This window comes from Teleopsis dalmanni, chromosome 2 (assembly GCF_002237135.1).
Source record: "Teleopsis dalmanni isolate 2A chromosome 2, ASM223713v2, whole genome shotgun sequence".
Taxonomy (NCBI): domain Eukaryota; kingdom Metazoa; phylum Arthropoda; class Insecta; order Diptera; family Diopsidae; genus Teleopsis; species Teleopsis dalmanni.
Window position 1 is genome coordinate 182,329,327 of NC_051847.1, and position 9,436 is coordinate 182,338,762.

Below are 9,436 nucleotides of genomic sequence, written 5' to 3' on the forward strand. Positions count from 1 at the left end.
TTGTTTATTCGAATAAATATGATTCAACATATTAGATTACTGAAGACGACAAAATCATTAAATATAGAGCGGTTGTTAATTTTTTTTATGAAAAGATTAAATCTTTTAATTAATTATTTATTTATTTAATTATTTAGTATTTTTATAATTTGTATCTTTTTTTTAATATATTTGAATTAATTCTACGCGAATTAATTATTCTTTATTGGTATCTAAAGAAAAAGAAGGATATTTGTTATTATATCACATAAAAGTAATATGTACATAAATGAATAATAATAATAACAATAATAAATATTAAAAACTTCAACCATATCTTTTGAAACAATATTCTATAGTTTTGTTACGTCTTCTGGTTTTAATGTAGTATTCCAACATCTTTCATTTTGTATCGTTTTTGAGCCTTGTAGGAATATTATTACACGGAACAGTCCTCACATTTTGAGGACTTTATTTTGAGGACAATATCACATTTTGATATGAATTTTTATTATCATAAATAAAGAATTTCAATTCAGAGCGATGTTCAATTATTCAATCGTTAAAAAATATATTTTCACATATCAGCTTCAAATGATTCTTAAAGTAAGAATACATATACCTATAGCACTCACTGACTTAGTTCTTATGAAAGATGCTATATCAAAAATTTGTCGAAATCTTAATACTACATACTATTGATGAATACATGATACTCTGTGAACTTAATATGTTAGCATTATCTGAGCTCATTTAGTACTTCAGAATCATACGAAATATTCAAAAGAAGGTCATAAGAAACATTTTTAAGTATTCAAAAGCAAAAGGTTTGGAAGTAATGTTCTAGTATAATAATATCTATATCTGATGAGTTAAAAGTTGATTTCAGTTTTCATATATTTTAAGTTTATTGAGCAACCAAAATCTTGAACAAATTTTTCAAAAACTAATTTAGCAATTCCAATTTTTTTTATTACTATATTTTTATTTTAATTTTTATACAAATATGTAATTAATTTACCGACGATAATAACAATGACTAAGTTTAAAGTTATCTAAACTGTACAAAACACGTCATATCAAACAAAATGGCAAAATAAGTTTAGATTTCAATTGAAATTTTTATTTAATATTCAATCTATCATATCAAGTCCCTATGGAAATCGTGAAATATATTTCCCAAACTATTTCTATTTATTTGAACATTTATTGAAATATATAATTAAATGACTTTTCATTATAATTTCAATAAATGATTGATAAGAAAACTTTATGACAAATGCATAAATTTTATGATAATAATAGTAAGTACTACATATAATGTATTTCATTTAAAACGTCTTTTTGAATCAAGTAATATTTAATGAAATCGTTTTTTATGCTTTCGTATATGAAATCAAGACTTTAATGACCGGCGCATGGCCTACGATTAAAATGCACATAATTACAGTGTACTTTTGTGCCCTTAAAGTTCCATTGGTGCTGCGTGCTTAGGGTACTTAATCAATATTCAGAAACATAAGCATATAATTACATATATAAATTTCGACAGGTTACAACCCACATTAACTTCAAATATTTCTGGGAAGAAGTTTCATGTTATACGCAGTGTTTATTCAGCTGTTCAGGAATTACCAAAGGTGGATTTAATGTCGCTTTTGAGATATTATATTTGCTAGATGTAAATAATTATGTTGTAAGTTGCTATTAAGTAACTGAAGTCAATAATAATAATAATAGTATAGCTTACAGTTAACTGATTTGTTATGTAGACTATGTGCTCATAAAATCTATACTTGGAGGTGGTTTGATTTTTATAGAAAATCAATCAAATATCTAAAGAGAAAGTAGAAACAAACTATTATATTCGTGTCAGTTTGCTTTATTGTGTTCATACTTGATATTAGTAGAGTCAGTTAGTGACTGGCCTTGCAATATCTTTCAATCAGAGAGCAGTATTTAAGTTAGTCTGATAAAAAATAGACGTAATCAACCTTGAATGAATCGTATTAGGTCCTTTAGAGTAATTACTAGGTCTTAGAAAGGGTTTCAGATATTTGACACATTTATTTAAAAACCTTTAAATATCAATATAAAAGATTCTAATTAAAAAAAATTCGAATAAATTCTTTAAATTATAGAAACTAAAAGTTTAGTTTAATGAATAAGAAACCATTAATTTCATATTTTTATTGCTTAAATGGTTTCAAAAGCTATGATGGCTTAAATTTGATGTTTAGGAAAATGTTTGATTATTTTTGAAGAAAATATCTCACTGATTTTTGTCGCTCATATTTTGTACAATAATATCATTGTACTTATATTGCTACCATTTCTGGTAATATAAGTAGAAAAAAATTATTTCTTCTGTCTGTCACTGTTTTATTCTTATTATTCTCTGAACCGAACTACCTACTATTTTATTCAAATAAAATCCACAAAATTTCTTTTTAAAAGTCAAACGCACTGAGTATTTAAAGAAGTTTTGTTCAAAAACAGTTGATAGTTAATCCATTCACAGGATAATAGCAGAAAAACGGCGCATGATAGTTAAACATTCCTTCATCCAACTTGGTTGAAGTATACAATATATCCGAATAAGCTCTTGTAGTCATTTTAATTAGTTTTTAAATCACAGCATATATGATTGTAAAATCTAGAACTTACAAAGTTTCAGATATTGAAAAGCTATTTAATTTCAACAATTTAGCTTATATCCAATCCTTTCAAAAAATATGTTTTACCGTAGTGCTAAAAAGCAAAATGCACACGAAAAACATAGAATATATTAATGTAACTAGACAGCGTATCCTTTTAATTCTATGATATATTCATGAAAATTGCGCCAAAAACTTTAGAAAGCTTTAAAGGAAACTTTTTCAGTTTCTCTACCAAATACACCCACATTTGTACTAAAATGACTTTTGATTGGCTTAAATAAACTATTTTTTTTTAGGTAAAAAAAAATTTTAATAAAGCTTTATTTAAAAAGCTTTATCGAGGTTATAGTAGAACTAGCTTTTAATTTTAAGCTTTTTTATATAAGCAATGCCATTTCAACTGTTTTTATACTTATTGATAGAACAAAAGTTCTCCAAACATGTTCTTTGATACTGTACTAATAGTGTTGAAAAACGAAATATTTTGAAATCAGCACTTGAATGTTTTAATCACATTTATAGATTATTATGTAGTCATAATGAAAATGTATAAATTTATGAAAATACTATTACGAAATATTAAACGCTCAATAAATCTCGCAAGAAATAAAGAAAAAATCAACTCTAACGAATATTGAAGAGGATACTATATTTAATCCATTGAGATGCTAGTGTCTAAATGAAAGACCCACGTAGGAGAGAGCTTAGACTATATCCAAGGTAAGACATGCTTGTCGTAATAGGCGACTGAAATCCAGTAGGCTCCATGGAAAATTGTATAGAGTTTAAATGGTAGTGAGCCAATGGCTGTATCCGACCGGAATTGTAAGCCTGGTGCCTTGAGAGTTAGTCCTACAGTTTCACCTGTTCTGACCAATTGCGTTTGACCCTTTTAATGGGAGTATCGTGGTGAGAGTGGTTAGAACCCAAGTTTATGCGAGTAAATTGGCTGTACTCATTACTTTAATTTGATGTGGAATTGCATTTTACAACCATATGCTGTGTGCCAAAGAACAGCAGACACGTTAGAAGGGCCTTGCTCTCTCTTGAGAAGGTAATTATATCCAAAAGTATAGCAACAATTAATTCATTGCGTTTTATGTATGCTACAATGTATGTTACAAACATAGTTCTTGACTTCTCTCCAATTCAAAAATAATTATAAAACTGAAGCTTTTACTAATTATATACTTGGACTTTCAATTTCAAAGGAACATTGATAATGGTGATGATATCTACAGTCCATGAAGTTAATAGTATCTGATTCCAGAATGATGGTAGAGCTGAAGCTTTTGCTAATTTCTTGGGCCCTTAATTCCTGGAGATGTATTAGTGATGATAATGACACCTTTAACCCATACAGTTTCTAGTTTTTAACTTAAATTGATTTCAAAACCTTTGTTGATTTCTAAGAAGTTTAGCATTTTAAAAGAAAATTCCGTTTGTAACAAATAATATTCTAAATTTAAGTTCCTACTTTGTCATCAGTCCTACAAATCATGGCGAAATCAAAGAAATTATTGCCAGCTTTAAAAGAAGGGCCAAGTCATGATCTTATTTCAGACCATTGCATACAGAATCTATCAGATTCGGCACTCTACAAGATCACTTTATATTCAAATAGATGTAGTATCTTAAGAAAATTATGTTGAGAAAATTAGATTAAGAAAGTTATGTTAAGGAAATTATGATAAATTCATGTTAAGAAAGTTAGGTCAAAAAAATAGATAGACAATGTAGTAACTTCGCTAGTTACACATAAATACAGTTCTATATTATTTCGTATCACTTTATTTATCTAATTACAATACAACACACTAATTGTTAATCTTACACCAAAACGCTTATCTTGCCGCCCTTTTTCTGACAGCTGCTCTTCTCTTGTCCCGTGTTGTACAACGTACGTTTACTACTAGTGTTGTACTACGTCCGTTTACTACAGATAAAGTCATGTACTTTTGGTTAGGTTAAGATAGTTCTGTTAACCAAAATCATCAGGTTAAAGTCCAACATTTGATTAAGAACATAAATATTTTCATGTTTTTGATCTGACTTTGAATGATAGCAATATTTTGCTCTTAAGCAGAAATTGCTCAGCACAAGAATATCTTGCTCTCCAGCGAGAATTGTAACTTTTAAGATGATATTCTGCTTATCAGTAGATCTGTTAATACTTAGAATATAGAAAAACATTATAATATACTATAGCCGACCGCTTTGCTATGATTTGGAAAAGAGCGGTTATAGTTCTAAAACATGACTTTCATGCAAAACTTATGCTCTGTTAATCCTCTCCATTGACACAATTGGGTGAAGGTGCTCCTGCTAACAACTCGAGCCTGATATTAACACACAACACACCGTTTGAATATATAATTATATTAAATATTTTTTAATTGTTTTCATATACCTTTTAGTTACAACTGTTAATTATATTATATTATATACATTGGACTATACATAATGTGTATTTCAACGAGTTTTTTCTCAAAGCTATGTAGAGAATGTAATTGTATTAATTACAGTACCGCGCAACACAAACAAATCAATTGAAAATTTTTATTGCATCGCGACATTTTTTAAATATTTACATACTTTTTTTGTATCAAACGATTTAATAATTTAAAATTGGAATTCACTTACCTAAAATAAAAAATCCAGAAATCAGAGCAATTTGCTTGAACATGTTGGCATATGTTTTCAATTCAGTTCACCTAAAAATAAAAATGGAGATATTGTTTGAATACATACATACGAGCATACACTTTTATTACACATGAAAAACAAATACACTTTTAATTAATTATTTATGACAGGATTGCATGCAGCATATCGAGCATGAAATAAAAATGTAACTAACGGAAAAAGGATTTATTAAAAGCACAAACCGAACAGATAAACGTGCATGATTGAGTGTGAAGTGGGGCCATACTATGTATATACTCTCTCAGACAGACGGTCATGCAAATATTCCGTGCACAGCAATTTTAACTTTAATGACAGCAGAACCAATTGAGCAGAAATAGTTGCAGTTCAACAAATTGAAATATTACACAAAATAATAAAATCATAAAAACAAAAAAAAAAAAAAAAAAAAAAAAATATTTATATATAAAAAATTTTTCTAAGTATGAGAATGAGAACATTAGAGACTTAGATACCCAATTACACAATTTGATTGTCAATAAAATCATAAATTTTTCAACATTTATTCTAGTTGTGCATGATTTTGGATTTAATAAATTTCATAACTTATAGATGAATTTTAATAATAATTCTTGCACAACACTGTTTTATTGAAAATAAAAAATTTTCCAATAATTTTTTTACATGAAATGAGTTGGGAAATAGCGGTCAAAAAGTTCGATACTTATAGTTTCCGCTTGTATGAATCATACGCCCTGTAAAGTGCACTCGGCAAATTTATGCATTCACACGATCGATTATAATCACATTGGATGAATTCCAAGTAGACCAAACAATTTTATAAGTGAATTGCAAACGAAAAATAAATAAAAATTTATTTAAAAAATAAAAATAAAAATTTTATTTATTTTATTTTTTTTTATATTCTCCTTTTTAAATATAAGCAATAAAAATTTATTTTTAATGTACAGGGATGTCTTTAATTGTTTTTTTTTTTTTTGAAGGCAATGCAAATATTTGCCAGAGTTGTTTGCGTTGTTGCATGTTGCATGTAGCAGCTGCAACAATTTATTGCACAAATTGAAAAGTAAACAACATTGTGAGTTTATTGAAAAACTGCAAAAATGTATTCTGAAATATTTGTTCTGTGAAAATTAAAATTGATTTTAGTTTTGTTGCTTTATTGCATTATTTATGTATAGTTTTATTTTTTTCTAAAGCCTGAATTGACAAATTGTTCTTTAATTGATTCTCATATAAGTAAACATTTCCCAAAAAATAATGGCAAATTTATTCTAATTTTAATATCTTCAGTTATTCAAGTAATTGCATGATGTGGAAATTCTTTTCATAATATAAAATAACAAATCATTATAAATGACCACCAAAGTTGAAATATAAATTGTATTAAAAACTTTCTTGAATTTTTCATAAAAATAATATTTAAAAAAAATTTATATTATTTTAATGAATTACAATGAATGAAAACTTTCAAAAGAATACACTGACAGTTTTTTAGTATTAAGACTTTACGAACGACTATGTTAAGCAAACGATCATGTGATGAATGATCATGACAGATTTACGCTCTTTCGGGACATAACTAAAAATTGCTGTCACAATATACCATGTACAGAACACGAGAAATTGGAGAATATCCATAAATTCTCTTTTTAATATTCACTTCCATTTATTTTCTCAGGATATAGGCACATCGAAGAAAACAAAAAGCTGATAGGTTAGCCCGCTTTAGTCTTTTCCGTGGATACGTCCCTAGTAATACTGGTTTATGTTATCTTAAAGACCACTTTAGAGAAGTTTTTACTTCTACTATTTTCAGCTTGCGGATAGCAAATGCAAGGCACTTTACTCATGTGCAACTTCTCCTTTAACATAGCCCACCCATAATAAAACTAGATCTTGGAAACTTATCAAAAGAGTTCCAGTGAATATTGCAAGGCTTACTGTAGTTCTATCCGTTTAATAGTGCATAGGAACCCAAGCAGAGAAACTGTGCATTTCTTATAATTCTCACTGCAGAAGTTTTGAAAGCCTGCAGGAAAAATAAACCATAAAACAAGTTCTTAATGAATGCCCGCCTTTGGCGTTCAAAAAATAAAAAACGGATTTTTTTAAGTCTTATAGCTCAGCACTTCATATTTTTTGTAAAAAAAATGCCAACTCTACTATATGTATAGTTTCATTGCATATGACAATTTATAGAAAGTTGAATTAAATCGTATTCACTACTTACATGAATCGTTTATCAGGTCTGTATTCAAACATAATAAAACCATCTCTATTATAATAATGTATAGACAAACTAAATAAAATATTTTATTTGAAAAAAATAAAAATGATTTACTCGAATTCTACAACCAAAATATCTGAAGTCTCAACACGTACTAATAGCACTAATGACAATCATAAAAATTTCATGAAGATAGTGTATTTTCAACATCTATGTATATCATATCGGTAATATATGATCGTGCTAATTGATCGAAATGTGATCGAAATGGTGTTTAAAAATTATCAGGAACGTTATCAGGAATTGTAACAAGATTACAAAAATGGAATTGGAAGAACAAAAATTGAAATAGAAAAAATTACGCTTTTCAGTAGGCATAGTGATCAATACCTTACATCTGGGTTTTTGTACTCATAAACCTATGGTGCACAGACATTATTAGAACTCAATACAACAGTGTTCAAATGTAACTTAAGCGAGCATATTTGCCTGAATTTTTGTTTCGATCCGTTTCAGTACTATAGATGACAATTTGGTTTTACCATGACCTTGAATCAAATCAAGTAGTTACAATAGGAAAAGTATGCTCTAACCACGTACTCGTTAAAGTGGCCTGATGATTTTTTTAGAAAAATGTTAGCTGTGGTAAAGAAACTAAAGACGCTATAGGTACCCCCTGGTCAAAAAGTACTCGGATTTTGTGAATTAAACACTCAAATTTAAATTTTATTCCAATTTATTTTATCTCCTTCAAAATATGCGCCTTCTGAAGCGATTCACATATGTCAACGCTTAACCCAATCTTCCATACACTTTTCGTAGGCCAGTGCAGGTATGGCTTTTAGTTCCTTCAGCGAATTCTCTTTTACCGAATCAATCGACTCAAAAGGCTTACCACGAAGAGACAATTTGAGTTTCGGGAACAGGAAAAAGTCGCACAGCTCCAGATCTGGCAAATATGGTGTCTGAGCTATGACAGTGGTGCCGTGTTTGGTCAAAAAATCGCGTACAACAAGAATTTTCCATAGTAAAAATCGCTAAATGCACTTCAGGTAGTCTCACATTAACAGCTGCTGTAAACAAACTAATTGACAGATGGCGCTCCAATTTGTACCATATGTCAAGAAAGGGTGTCCTAACATAACAAAAAACGTCTATTACTTAAGAAGTAGTTAACAAACAACAAAATCCGGATACTTTTTGAGCAGAAGGTATATACCACATATTGGTATGGTTGAGCTAATATGATATGTCAAGTGAGAATATTTTGACTTGAGATTTAGTTAAAATCTGATTAAATCAGCCAAAATAATATTCAAAGTGTAAGAACTCAATTTTCAAAGTATTTTTGGTAGTAACTGTAAGATTTCAAAATGAAATTTCAATACTATAAACTTGATGAAAAATATTTATATTTTGCCTTGCAAACTTCATGAAGCAATTTTTGCTTCAAATAAAATTGGAAAATTTTAATTAGAATAAAACATTCTGAAGGGGCAATATGAAAAAAAAAACAATATGTGATTTAAATATCATAATTAAAGTAAAATCTCATACATCAATGGCAAGTGTTGCACTCACTTTTTGAACAAAGCAGATGATACTGGGCACGTGACATCAATTTCGGTACACAAATATAAGCTGATTTGAGTTTTATGAAAATTTTTGAAAAACTCTAACAAATCGTAGCATTGATAAAGCTTATGAGGTAAAATTTCGACTAAAAATTCTGTAATAATAGCAATACAACAGCAAATATCAGCACGACCACGGTTATGATAGTAATATTATCAATGTACCAGCTGTTGCCAGAAGGAATCTGCAATAGGGACAACAGGATGAGTGGGGCTTAAATGAGTTTTGCATAAATCTAGTGTTACATTTTAGACTCGAAAAGCAA

The 9,436-nt window shown here is 28.6% G+C and overlaps 1 protein-coding gene across 1 annotated transcript in view; it reads right to left on the bottom strand.

The window, feature by feature from the left end:
* Positions 1 to 9,436, bottom strand: part of LOC119676320 (forkhead box protein O-like) — a 297,012-nt gene that overhangs the window by 129,929 nt on the left and 157,647 nt on the right. The window lies entirely within an intron of this gene.